Source organism: Rutidosis leptorrhynchoides, chromosome 3, assembly GCF_046630445.1.
Source record: "Rutidosis leptorrhynchoides isolate AG116_Rl617_1_P2 chromosome 3, CSIRO_AGI_Rlap_v1, whole genome shotgun sequence".
Lineage (NCBI taxonomy): Eukaryota > Viridiplantae > Streptophyta > Magnoliopsida > Asterales > Asteraceae > Rutidosis > Rutidosis leptorrhynchoides.
In genome coordinates, this window is record NC_092335.1 from 52,591,531 (window position 1) to 52,604,219 (window position 12,689).

Here is a 12,689-nt window from a genome sequence, read left to right on the forward strand (position 1 = left end):
ACCAACGTTTTCGTTGACAGATTTCTATGTTTTTCTCAGGTCTTGCACGATATGTGATACATGCTTCCGCTCATTAATTGATACTTGCATTGGATGTTGAGTATACATGCTTTTCATGGAGCGTCTTTTGACTTTACTTTAAACCGTGTCGCCTAGATTTCATTTGTACTTATAACCTTGTAACTTAACTTTTGGTTGAACAATTCTTGTAAACTTTGAAACAATCTTTATTTTGAAATGAAGGCGACATATTTTGGTCAAACGTTATCTTAAAGACTTATAATCAGGTAATGGGACCCACGTAGCCGATGCCGTCACTTGACGATTTGTCGGGGTCGCTACAAGTGGTATCAGAGCCTTGGTTGTAGGGATTTAGAGTTCATTTGTGTCCACCCCGAGTCATAGGGTACATAGGTGAATCTAGACTACAACCGGCATATAGACTGCAGTAGGAATTACTTGACTATTTGTGCATTTATACTCGAACTCTTCTATCATATCTAACTCGTATTCGATCTTGATCTTACGTTAATAAATTTTGTTGACGCGCCACCTTGACTTTATGAAGTAATGTTAAATGCACATGAGAATCAGGGTAATATAATTTCCGGGATTATATTACGGTGATTCACATGGACGTTCCGACATTATGACATAAAGAATTTAGGGCGAGTCAAAGAAAATTTTCTCTCTATCCTTATTCCATACTCCGGTTAGTATTGTTGAAAATACTAACCAACGATATTCTTGTGTCATGAAGGAACAATGGCTCGTCGACGCGCTCCTCCCGAAACTCCCGAACAAGCCCTCCAACGTATGATAGCCACTGCCGTGGATACGGCCATGGCCGGTCACTCCTCCAACAACAACAATAACAACCACAACCACAACAACCATGGAGCCGGTAATTCAAACGAGGGTTGCTCCTACAAAACTTTCATGGGGTGCAAACCTCACACCTTCGATGGGACCGGAGGACCGGTCGTGCTCACCCGATGGTTTGAGCAAACAGAAGCCGTTTTTAGCATAAGCGGTTGTCGGGACCAAGACAAAGTCAAATATTCCACCCATACTTTTGCCGGTATCGCCCTCACATGGTGGAATACGTATGTGCTGTCGGTGGGTATCGATGAAGCCCACACACTCTCATGGGCCGACTTAAAGAAAAAGATGATCACCGAATACTTCCCGCGCGAAGAGACCCGTAAGCTCGAACACGAACTAAGAACTTTAAAAGCGGTCGGGAATGACCTAAAGGCATATAATCAACGATTATCCGAACTTGCTTTGATGTGCCCAAATCTTGTGAACCCCGAATCTTTAAGGGTTGAACTTTACATGGATGGTCTCCCCAAGAGCATCAAACAAGGAGTAATGTCATCCAAACCCGCTAACCACCAAGAGGCTTTGAATATGGCCCGTCAATTGATTGAAACAGTGGACGAGATTGAAGTGCCGGCACCTAAAGCCGAGGATAAGTCGGGTGACAACAAAAGAAAATGGGAAGCCCCCCAATCAAGCAATTACAACAACCTCGCCAAGAAGCCCTTCATCCCCAATGGCAAGAAAGGTTATACCGGACACCTACCGTATTGTAACGAGTGCTACAAACATCATTTAGGCGAATGTGGCAAACCATTTTGCTTGAAGTGTCAAAGAAGTGGCCATGTAGCCCACGATTGTAGGAATACCGCTCCCGTCGCTCAAAAGGAGCACAATGCACCCAAGACGGGTGTTTGTTTTGAATGTGGCCAACCGGGTCATTTTAGGAGTGCGTGCCCAAACAAGAAAATCAACCCCAACGCACGCCGTTGAACTTTCAACATCGACACCTAGGATGCCCGAGACGAGGATGGACTAGTCACGGGTACGTTTCTTCACAACAAACAGTATATTTCATACTTATTCGATTCGATTACCGCTAGATGTTTATTAACCAAGTCTTTGACTCGTGCTCTTTACATTCCACCTTTTTCCCCTAGACACTACTTAGGAAATTTAAGTGACCAACAGAAAATATTGTGTGCCTAAAAATTTTATTGGAGGATATACGTTAAGACTTTTGACTTGACACCTATAGAACTAGGGAGCTCGGAACCTATTCGTTTAAAAAAAAAAAAAAAAAAATGTTTCCCCATCATCTTGTATAGGTTATTGTGAACTGAGTAATTTTCGGTTGGAAACCGATACCCTCTCCCTCGCATCCATGACCTCATGATTATTTGCACGAATCCCGTATGTTCCAAATCGACCTCCGTTCCGGTTATCATCAATTGGGGGTTAAGTGAGACGATGTCTCCTAAGCCACTTTCCGAACTCGCAACGTTAGTTGTAAAACTCTCTTAGTACCGTTTGATTTATTTAGGGCTCGCCCGTATCCATAAACCTCTTGAACCGCGTATGCAAATTCATATAGACTAATCTGTTATCGTATTTATAGATGACATCTTAACTTATTTAAGTAAAGAAGGAAAACGAACAACATCACCATCTTACGCTCGAACTTTTGAGAAAAGAGCAACTCTATACCAAATTCTCCGAGTGAGAATTTCTGTTGAACGAAGTCCAATTTTCTAGACCATGATGTCAATGGTCAAGGCATTACAATCAATCTCGAAATCAAGCCACATGTAATCAGGAAACTCTACCAACTCGGACTTGTATTCGTAAAAATCTTAGATCTCGTCTGTTATTACCGAAGATTCATTTCTGACTTTTCTCGTGTTACACTACTTTTAAACTCGTTAACTCACTAAGGAAAACTCTAAACCTCTCCGTGTTCGAACCTTGAGCGTGATTCTTCACACCAACATTCTAGTTAAAATCGTATAGCAACAGAGGGAACTCGAACATGGAAATATTTTTATTTGAACGCCGAAGGGCATACTCTCTCTCAAAAAAAAAAAAAAAAAAAAAAAAAAAAAACTAAAATTCGTTATTTTACACGAAGAATTCGAATACTAAATTGTGGATCCGAGCAAACTTCTCGTCATCACGTACCACACTACATACCTCTGTTATTTCACCGTTACCGTCTGATATTACTGGAAATTAAGATAACACGCAATCCAACGATACTTCACTCTTCTTTGACTTAACGCCCTTGTGTTTCTGATAATCGGTCAACTATTATTCAACCCCGAACTATACAACTACGTGTACTACCTCGTTTCTCTTTTAGACTTTGACTTTTGACAACTAGAGGCACGTTATGGCAACCTCGAGATGTAAACTCATCCTATTCTAAGTCCTCATTTCACTACTATCTTTACCGTTCGCATTTCCGTTTAAAGAAACTCCTTGTAACATTTCTCCATGGATAGAGAAACTCCTCATATTACATAAGTATTCGCCACGAGGGTGAATAGTCCTAACGAACATTTTTTTCGAACCCTAACTGACTCGTTCAAACATATCTTAAGAGATTCTATTCCAACACGGTGTATCTTTGTTAATTATCCCGTATCGAAATACTCGTTTCACTTCTAGTTTTACAAGAAGCCTCGGGACCGCGTTTAGACATGAGTACCGCGTACCATCCACAACCCGACGGACCGAACAAACATGTGATTTAAACCTTGGAAACCATAATACAAGTTTGTATTACCAACTTCAAATTTACTTGAGAAAAGTATTTTCCTTTAACCGAATCCTCGTACTACAATGATTTTCATTCAAGTTTTAACGTCACTCCTTTTGAAACCACATGTGACCGGAAACGTCATTCTCCCTTGTCGAACCAAGTAAACGATGATCAATTCACCGGGGCCGAGGTTGTTCATGAGCAACCGAGAAAATTTATTCATATTCAGGTAAAACCCTACGCGACTCGTAATCACCAAGAGCTACGCCGATGTTAGACGTAAACATTTCAAATTCCACGTGGGAAACCGCGTCACGTTAAGAGTCGCACCTTGGAAAGGTGCAATCCGTTTCGGGAAACGTAGGAAGCTAAATCCGCGATATTTTGATCCTTTAAATTCTTGGGGTGTTTTGGACCCGTCGCTAGCCGTTTAGACTTTTCCGACTCATTTTGGGTCTCCGTTTATCCTACATTCGATGTATCAACTCAAAGACGTGTTTTGCGAAACGAGAACTTGTTATCTCCTTTGATGAACTCACTATCGACGATAACCCTCACTTCCTAGGAGGACCGGTTGAAACCATAAATCGTGAAGCCAAACCTTAAAACATCGTATGATCCCGACCGTCAAAAATTCGTTGAAATACCCTAGAACGTACTTCTCCCTCACTCGTAGAATTGGCAACGCAAGATCTCGAGGAAGATTCAACAACTACTACTTCCAACTAAATTTCGGGACGAAATTTCTTTTAAGGTGTGGATAATGTAACATCCCGCGTTTTTCCGTTAAATTTAATTTTAACACCGTCTTTTTTTTTTTTAAACATAATCTTTCGTATTTAAATTAATAGTTTCCGTGAGTAACGTTCATTATATTCCCGCTATTTAATTTTGACATCACCCGTTTACTCGAGCGTTTTAAAAATATTCGTTTGGTTAATTCCCGCACCCGACTACAAACATGAGGGACTTAAGTTGACAAGTGGGCAAAGTGGTGACTAGGTCAACTAGTCAACCACTTCACCTCCTCCATCCATTTCCATCCATCTCCCTCATCTCTCTTTCTCTCTAGCAAGAACACACACACACAACACCCAATTCAATCATTCATCATCTAAATTCGATTTAGGAGGCTTACAACAAAACAAATTACATATTTGGAATCCTCTCTTCATCCTCTACAATTTGATACCAACTTCATCTCGTTTGGGTAACATTTCTAAAACTCTAGATTTCTCTAAATTCGTGTTTTTGATTTGAAATGGTGTTAGTTAGTGTCTATGGCTCAAGTCTAACATGAATATATGTTTGGTTTGCTCGATTTGTTGTTTTTGGAGTAACTAGCATGAACTTGAAATGGGTTTGCTTAATCCTTGATTTTGGATGAGTTAATGTTGTTAGATTGTTAAAGTGCATGTTTTAATTGTGTTACTAGTATCACTAGCTTCGTTTTGATGCGTAGGTTGATTAAGAAAACTTCAAAAACATGAATATTGATTTTGTGATGTTTGACTAGGGTTTGATAGTTCTTGACATGAACTTTTGATGCTTGAATGCCATGGAATGTTAATTGTTAGTGATTAGTTGTAATGTATGCTTAATTACCTTCGAAACGGCATATCGTATGTGTAAATTGGATTCCCGAAACTTAAAATGCAATTGATGAACTTGAAACTTTGAAAATGGACTTTTAAACGATCACTTGACGAGAAATCGGTTATGGAAAATGTTGTTTTTGTTTGATGAAACATGTTTAGTTGTGTTCCTTGTCAAAAGAGCTTTCCAACGGTATAAGATACGCTTCCTAATTGTTTACGGTTTGAGTTTTGCGTTTGTTTGAAATTTTACCAAGCCTTGAACAAGTGAAACAGGCCAGGGACCAGGCCACGGCCATTGTCGCGCCGCGGAGCAATTTGTCGCGCCGTGGCCCAAAGGGTGATTTTAGAACATGTTTTTCAAGCTTTCTGACCTTCAACATAGGCATTTGTCGCGCCGCGGAGAAATTTGTCGCGCCGTGACAATTGCCTGTTTCATCCGAACTTCAGCAAACTTGTTTTGGCCATAACTTTTTGACCGTAACTCCGTTTTCGATGAATCAAATATCGTTGGAAACGTAATAAGATTTCCTTTCTAATGGTAAGGTTTTGAAATGTCAACTCAAACTTTATTACAATCGTTCTAACATGCTTTTATACTTGATTCTTGCATGAAACTTGACAACGTGATTCACATGCTATACTATTCGAGTCGTAACGAGCCATAGGACTAATTGAACACATTTCACCCGACCTTGTGTCGTAACCGGTTAATTGATATAACTTACTTGTTTAGGTCAAGGCTAAGCAACTTTCATGCACACGTTTACTTGTTGAAGTACTTTTATACTCGTGTACTCAAGGTGAGATCATAGTCCCACTTTTAATCACTTTTATTCTTTACATCGTGGGCTGAGAAACACATACATTTCACACTTATTTACTTTTCATGCTTTTACATTGTGAACAAATACGAATACAAGGATGCATACGAGTTTGAACAAAAGTCCTCAATCCAATTATCATTAATTCCACTTGCAGGGTGTAAGTGTAAGCGTGTAATTATGTTGTGTGGCCATACGGGTTTAACAAACCCTCATTCAGACGGTTCGCTACCGTTAGTGAATGAAATATAATTTCAACAATGTATAGTGTAAGTTCTAACACTAAATTCAAAATTCAGAGGGAAGATTCGGTTAAGCCTTGATAATTGGGTGCTCGTGATACAAATACTATTTTGGAATGTGAATGATTCTAGTTGAGCAATTCTTAAAGAACCTTGTGGTTCAATACAATTTACTTACTAAACCTATGATTTCACCAACGTTTTCGTTGACAGATTTCTATGTTTTTCTCAGGTCTTGCACGATATGTGATACATGCTTCCGCTCATTAATTGATACTTGCATTGGATGTCGAGTATACATGCTTTTCATGGAGCGTCTTTTGACTTTACTTTAAACCGTGTCGCCTAGATTTCATTTGTACTTATAACCTTGTAACTTAACTTTTGGTTGAACAATTCTTGTAAACTTTGAAACAATCTTTATTTTGAAATGAAGGCGACATATTTTGGTCAAACGTTATCTTAAAGACTTATAATCAGGTAATGGGACCCACGTAGCCGATGCCGTCACTTGACGATTTGTCGGGGTCGCTACATACCAAGCTTAACCCATTCATTTCACACTTGATTTCATTTACAAATTACACACACTTACTCTCTAATTCCCTCTCAAGTCTTTCTCACTCTAAAAAGTGTAAGTTTTAAATTTTCTTTCTCTTCTTCTTCCCTTCATCTACACGACATCATCATCATCATTTATTGGATATATCTTTTAGCTTTTGATCTTGTTATATCTTGTAGATTCAAACTTGGGTTTGAATCCTTCAAGAACATGAAAGATTCAAGCTTTCTAGATTGGAATCTTCATTTACTTGTTAGATCTAGCTTGAAATTTCTTTGTTTTGTTATAAAGATCAAAACTTGTGTTTATGATCTTCATGTATCTTAAAGATCCAAGCTTTATGCTTCAAGATCTTCAAGAACACTAAAGATCCAAGCTTTCTAGCTTAGGGTTTCATTATTATGTTAAAGATCTTAGCTTTTTAGCTTATGGTCTCATTACTTTCATTATTTTGTTAAAGATCTTAGCTTTCTAGCTTATGGTCTCATTAATCTTGTAAAGATCCAAGCTTTCTAGCTTAGGGTTTTCTTAATACTTGAGATCTAAGTTATTATTGTAGATCTCACTTACTTGGAACCTTTTTGTGTTTGTTGTGATGATAAAGATCAAGTCTTCATCATCACATATGATGGAGATGCATAAACTTGTGTAAAATGGATAAATGTTGAAGCTTTATTGGAACTATGCAATAAAGAGGCAATATTGATGTTCAAAACTTGTAGAATGATAGATTTTACTCTTAGTTGTGTATTGATGGTTGAACCTTGGTCAAAGTGATGCTAAAACATCAAAGAGTTGTACACTTGAAGCTTACAAGCATCAAGGATGAGAACCGTGATGAGCATCAAGCACCAAGAATCTCACCGGAGCAATTGTTTTTTGTTTTTCGGAGTCTGATCAGACTCCTGGGCTTCTGTAAAATTGATTTTCAGATATTTCGTTTCGAGTAGATGACTTTTCATTTAGGTATCGACTTAATCTGATATACGGTTTAGGATTTATAGCTTTCCGAAAGTCACTACGCCTTTGTAACGTTGTGCTGAAATTTCTGACCTACTCGCACTTAAACCGTCGCCACGATCAAACGAAGAAGAGTTAGGTTCTGAAAATTGGTCAGCAGTTAGAGGACTCACATAAGGAACCATGACCACTGACTACGCGTCTTTTCGATTTGTATAGAGGTCGTAACAGCTGTCCGAAGTCGGCCTTTTGTTTCGATCTCTATTCTTGTTAAACTTACCTTAGTGTTGATGAATGATGATGATAATGATGATGTTGATGATGACATTTAAACTTAATTTATTCACTTTTACACTTATTGGGACAACATACTGACCTAGTGACCTTTGACTTAGGTTGACGACCTTTCGGACCGACTTACTACATGCATAGGTTTCATATCGACTTTTACTGCTTATTCACTGTGAGTTATAGCATCCCTTTACTACTTTTTACTATTTTTGAGACTGAGAATACATGCGCTTTTTACGTTTTACATACTAGAATGAGTATTTAAACTTTACATATGTTTGGGTGATATAACGGCACAAAGATTCCCCTTAGCTCGATAACGTTTAATCATTGGTTTCTGAACCGTGAACGCGAATCTTAGATATGGATCCATAGGGTTTCACAACCCTACTCGGGCTAGTCGCGCTAGCATTCAACGGGTGTTTAATACTTCGAGGACAAACGCACTCGCCAGGTGCACTTTTAGGGGGTGATATACATACGTTAAGTCTAGTTACCGGGTGCCCACATGTTAAGCATATACTTTTCATACTGACTTAAACTGTTGGTTGAAGCACTAAAATCTCGTGGTCTACATTACATTACTGATTACAAATAAACTATAGCTCACCAACATTCTTGTTGACTTTTTAAGCGTGTATTTCTCAGGTGCTTAAACGTTGTTGCTTCCGCTGTTAGACTCGCTGTCTAGGTGTTAGACTTGCTGTTACAAACTTGCTGTGTTAGACTTCCGCTGCATTACTTAGAGATGTCTCAATCATGGAACTTTTATTTTGCATTCGTACCTTACGTTATTTTCAAACAATGGCTTTGTAACGACCTTTGGGTTACATACTTATGTTAATGCTTCTATTCGTAGGAAGCACGTTATCTTTTGTAAAACGCTATCTTTTTATGAATGCAAAACTGGTTTTCAAACAGCATATAGTGTTTGACCTTGTAATGATCCTGTTGTTGATAAACCGTACACGGTGGTTTTGTACGGGGCATCACATTTGGTATCAGAGCATTGGTTGTAGGGAATTAGGTTGCATTAGTGAGTCTAGATCAGGCCGAGTAGGATTCACTAATAGGACTAATCTACAACTTGCTTGGTTACCTGTTTCTGCGGAACTGCTGCATGCTACTGTATTATATTACTACATGTTACTGCTTACTACTACTGCATGCTACTGCTTACTTTTACTGTTATATGAACTTGTTGCATGCTACTGCCTACTTTCACTGCTATGTGAACTTACGGTATGCTGCTGCTTATTCTCGCTACTGCATGCTACTATCTGCTTTTTGCATGATACTTCTGTTGATACTGCTATTACTGCCATGCTATGCACTGCTGTAGACGATCTAGGCTGTTGTAGTTACTATGCCTGATTTCGTGCTTGCTACCCGTCTGCTTTTCGCAGTACCGACTTGGAGAATTTACCTTTCCTAGTTCAGATGTTTTTCTGAACCCTTTTCCCATTCGTCTTGTGACGACCCGGAGATTTCCGATCAAATTTAAACTTAATCTTTATATGATTTCGACACGATAAGCAAAGTCTGTGATGTGGAGTCTCAAAAACTTTGAAACTATGCTCATATATTCAACTGACCTTTTGACCAGTTTCGACGATTCACGAACCTATAATTAAAAATAGAAATGTAAATATAAATAATTATATATGTAAATAATTATATTAAATATATTAACGAACTATTGTGTAATTTTGTTACTATGAAAGATAACTTTAACAAACTAAAATTTGTTATTTTGAATACATAGAGTATATTAGATATAAACGGCTTCAAACATAATTTGTCAACATTATCAAAGTATTACATGTATAATGTTACACTTTGAGTTTAATTGTCTAATATATATAACTAGTTATCTACTTAATATTTAAAACATAATTGAATATATAACTATATATATATATATATATATATATATATATATATATATATATATATATATATATATATATATATGATTTCTATTTATAATTATGAATATATTGTAATACATGTACATTAAATATTCAATGAATATTAACATAATTTCATATAATATTAGTATATTTATGTAATAAATATATTTAGTGTACAAAATATTTATTTGTTAGAATGATAGTTTTGAAAATATTGATTTACTAATAATAATAATAATAATAATAATAATAATAATAATAATAATAATAATAATAATAATAACCATAATAATAATAATAATAACCATAATAATAATTTTACTACTACTGTTAATCTTAATAAGAGGACCAACTTTAATTAATAATAATAATAATAATAATAATAATAATAATAATAAAAATAATAATAATAATAATAATAATGATAATGATAATAATAATAACAAAAATAATAAATGTGCTACCTTAATGAAACAAGCTCCAAAAATAAATTGCCTTTGCACGGGCTCGAACCCTCGACCTCTCGCTCACCTACAAACACCCTTAACCACTATTATGTTTCTATTTATTTGATATTTTTCAAACCTTTTTATATAAAACCCGATATATCCATTATTCTGATCCATGTCTAACCTCGGCCCAACTTAATTATTTCGGTTCATTAGATTTTTTAGCCCAATATCGATTCATAAGTCTAATTCAGTAACCCAGACAGCTTCTGTGTTTAAATAAAAAAAATTGCTGTAGCCAGGTTTCGAACCCCAGACCTCCAGTTCATATCCACACACTCTAACCATCTGATCCACTTAGTTTTTCTGATTTAAATCAACTTCTAATTGTATATGAACTGTATATATATGTTTCTCTATCTTCTTCAAAAACTAAACCCAGAACTATTCTTTCATCTTCATCACTAAACCAATTATCAATATCATCTAACATCAAATAACATCTCGTCATCACCACCATCATACTCGCTACTGTATCATCATAATCATTATATATTATCTAACTTCTTAATTTACGTCATCATCATCTTTCGTTATTTAACAGCTCCATCATCGCTCTTGCTATTTAATAGGAATAGAAACAGAATAAAGTGCAGCAACGGCAGTCACTTGTGGTGGTATAACAAAACAGAAACAACCATGTAAACGTATAGGAGCACAACAATTAGTTTTGGTTTGAAAAACGAGTAACAAGTGGGTTGTCTTTGGTGGTTTCTTCGAACGATAATAGTAAAAGAGCAGCAACATTGGTGGTTGAGGTAGCAGATGAGAGCTTGGTTCACGGTGGTGGTGGATTAACAAGGTGGTGGTGTTGGCCGATGGTGAGGATATGGTGGTTTGAGTGTTCACGATGGTGTAGGTTTATAGTGGTGATGGGTTGCACGACGGAGTGGTGAAGTGATGGACGGTGGTTGATCGGTGACCGGTTGTGGTGGTGAGGAATGAAGGATGGTGAAGGTTGATCCTAAATTCCCGTAAAAATATCCATCTAATTCTATCTATCATATAACTAACAATTATAGATATATATAATACTATATAATATAATATATAATATAGTAATTATAATTTAATAATAATAATTAACATGTGATATAAGACTTTTTTTTAAAAACTGTAATTCTCGTGACAAACTTTTGTATCTATACTACCGACGGTTATCACATTAATTGTATCGTGTCCATTGCTAAACAGTTAAAATATAAAAGTGTTCCTAAAAATCCCAATCTTTTAGATTAAATATATTTAATTATTTCACTCATTAACTGTTTGAAACCTGATCAAAAAGGTTCAATAATTATTTATTTTCTGTTCCAATTAATATATACGGAGTACTAATATTTAAACTTAAAAAGGTAAAAATATTTTTATCAAACCTAAGATCTTCGTAATCAATTTACAGTTCAATTTTTATTTTCAATCTTCTTAAACACGTATTAGAACTATATGAACACTGGCGAAATGCCAACCGAGTTTTACTGACGTTTTCCATTTAAGCTCGAAATCATTCATTTTCAATATACACATTCGATATATATATTTATATATATATATATATATATATATATATATATATATATATATATATATCAAATCTTAATTAACAAGTTTAAGTAAATAAATAATATATTGATTATATTCTTTTAAACAATTAAATATAATATTATATATTTACAAGTAATATTTATATATATATTTATATATATATTATTATAATATATAGTTTCCATTAATCGCATTTTATTTTATTTATTACAATATAAATCTTAATAATCATAATATTCTAAATTATATTTCAAATTATAAATACCTATACCTATTTAAATATATATGTTATCTATTTACAAATAGTTGTTCGTGAATCGTCAGGAATGGTCGAAAGTCAAACGAATATATGAAACAGTTCAAAATATTTGTGACTCAACATTACAGACATTGCTCATCGTGTCGAAATCATATCAAGATTAAGTTTAAATTTGATCGGAAATTCCCGGGTCATCACAGTACCTACCCGTTAAAGAAATTTCGTCCCGAAATTTGAGTGAGATGGTCATGGCTAACAATAAAAATGTTTTCATGACGAATATGAGTTGATAAATTGAGTTTTATCATCATTGAGTAATATGGATAAAAATAATTCGATTATTCGAAGAGTACGAATGAAACTATCACAAAAGATTGAAATAGGAAAAAAAAATAAGGATTCGTCT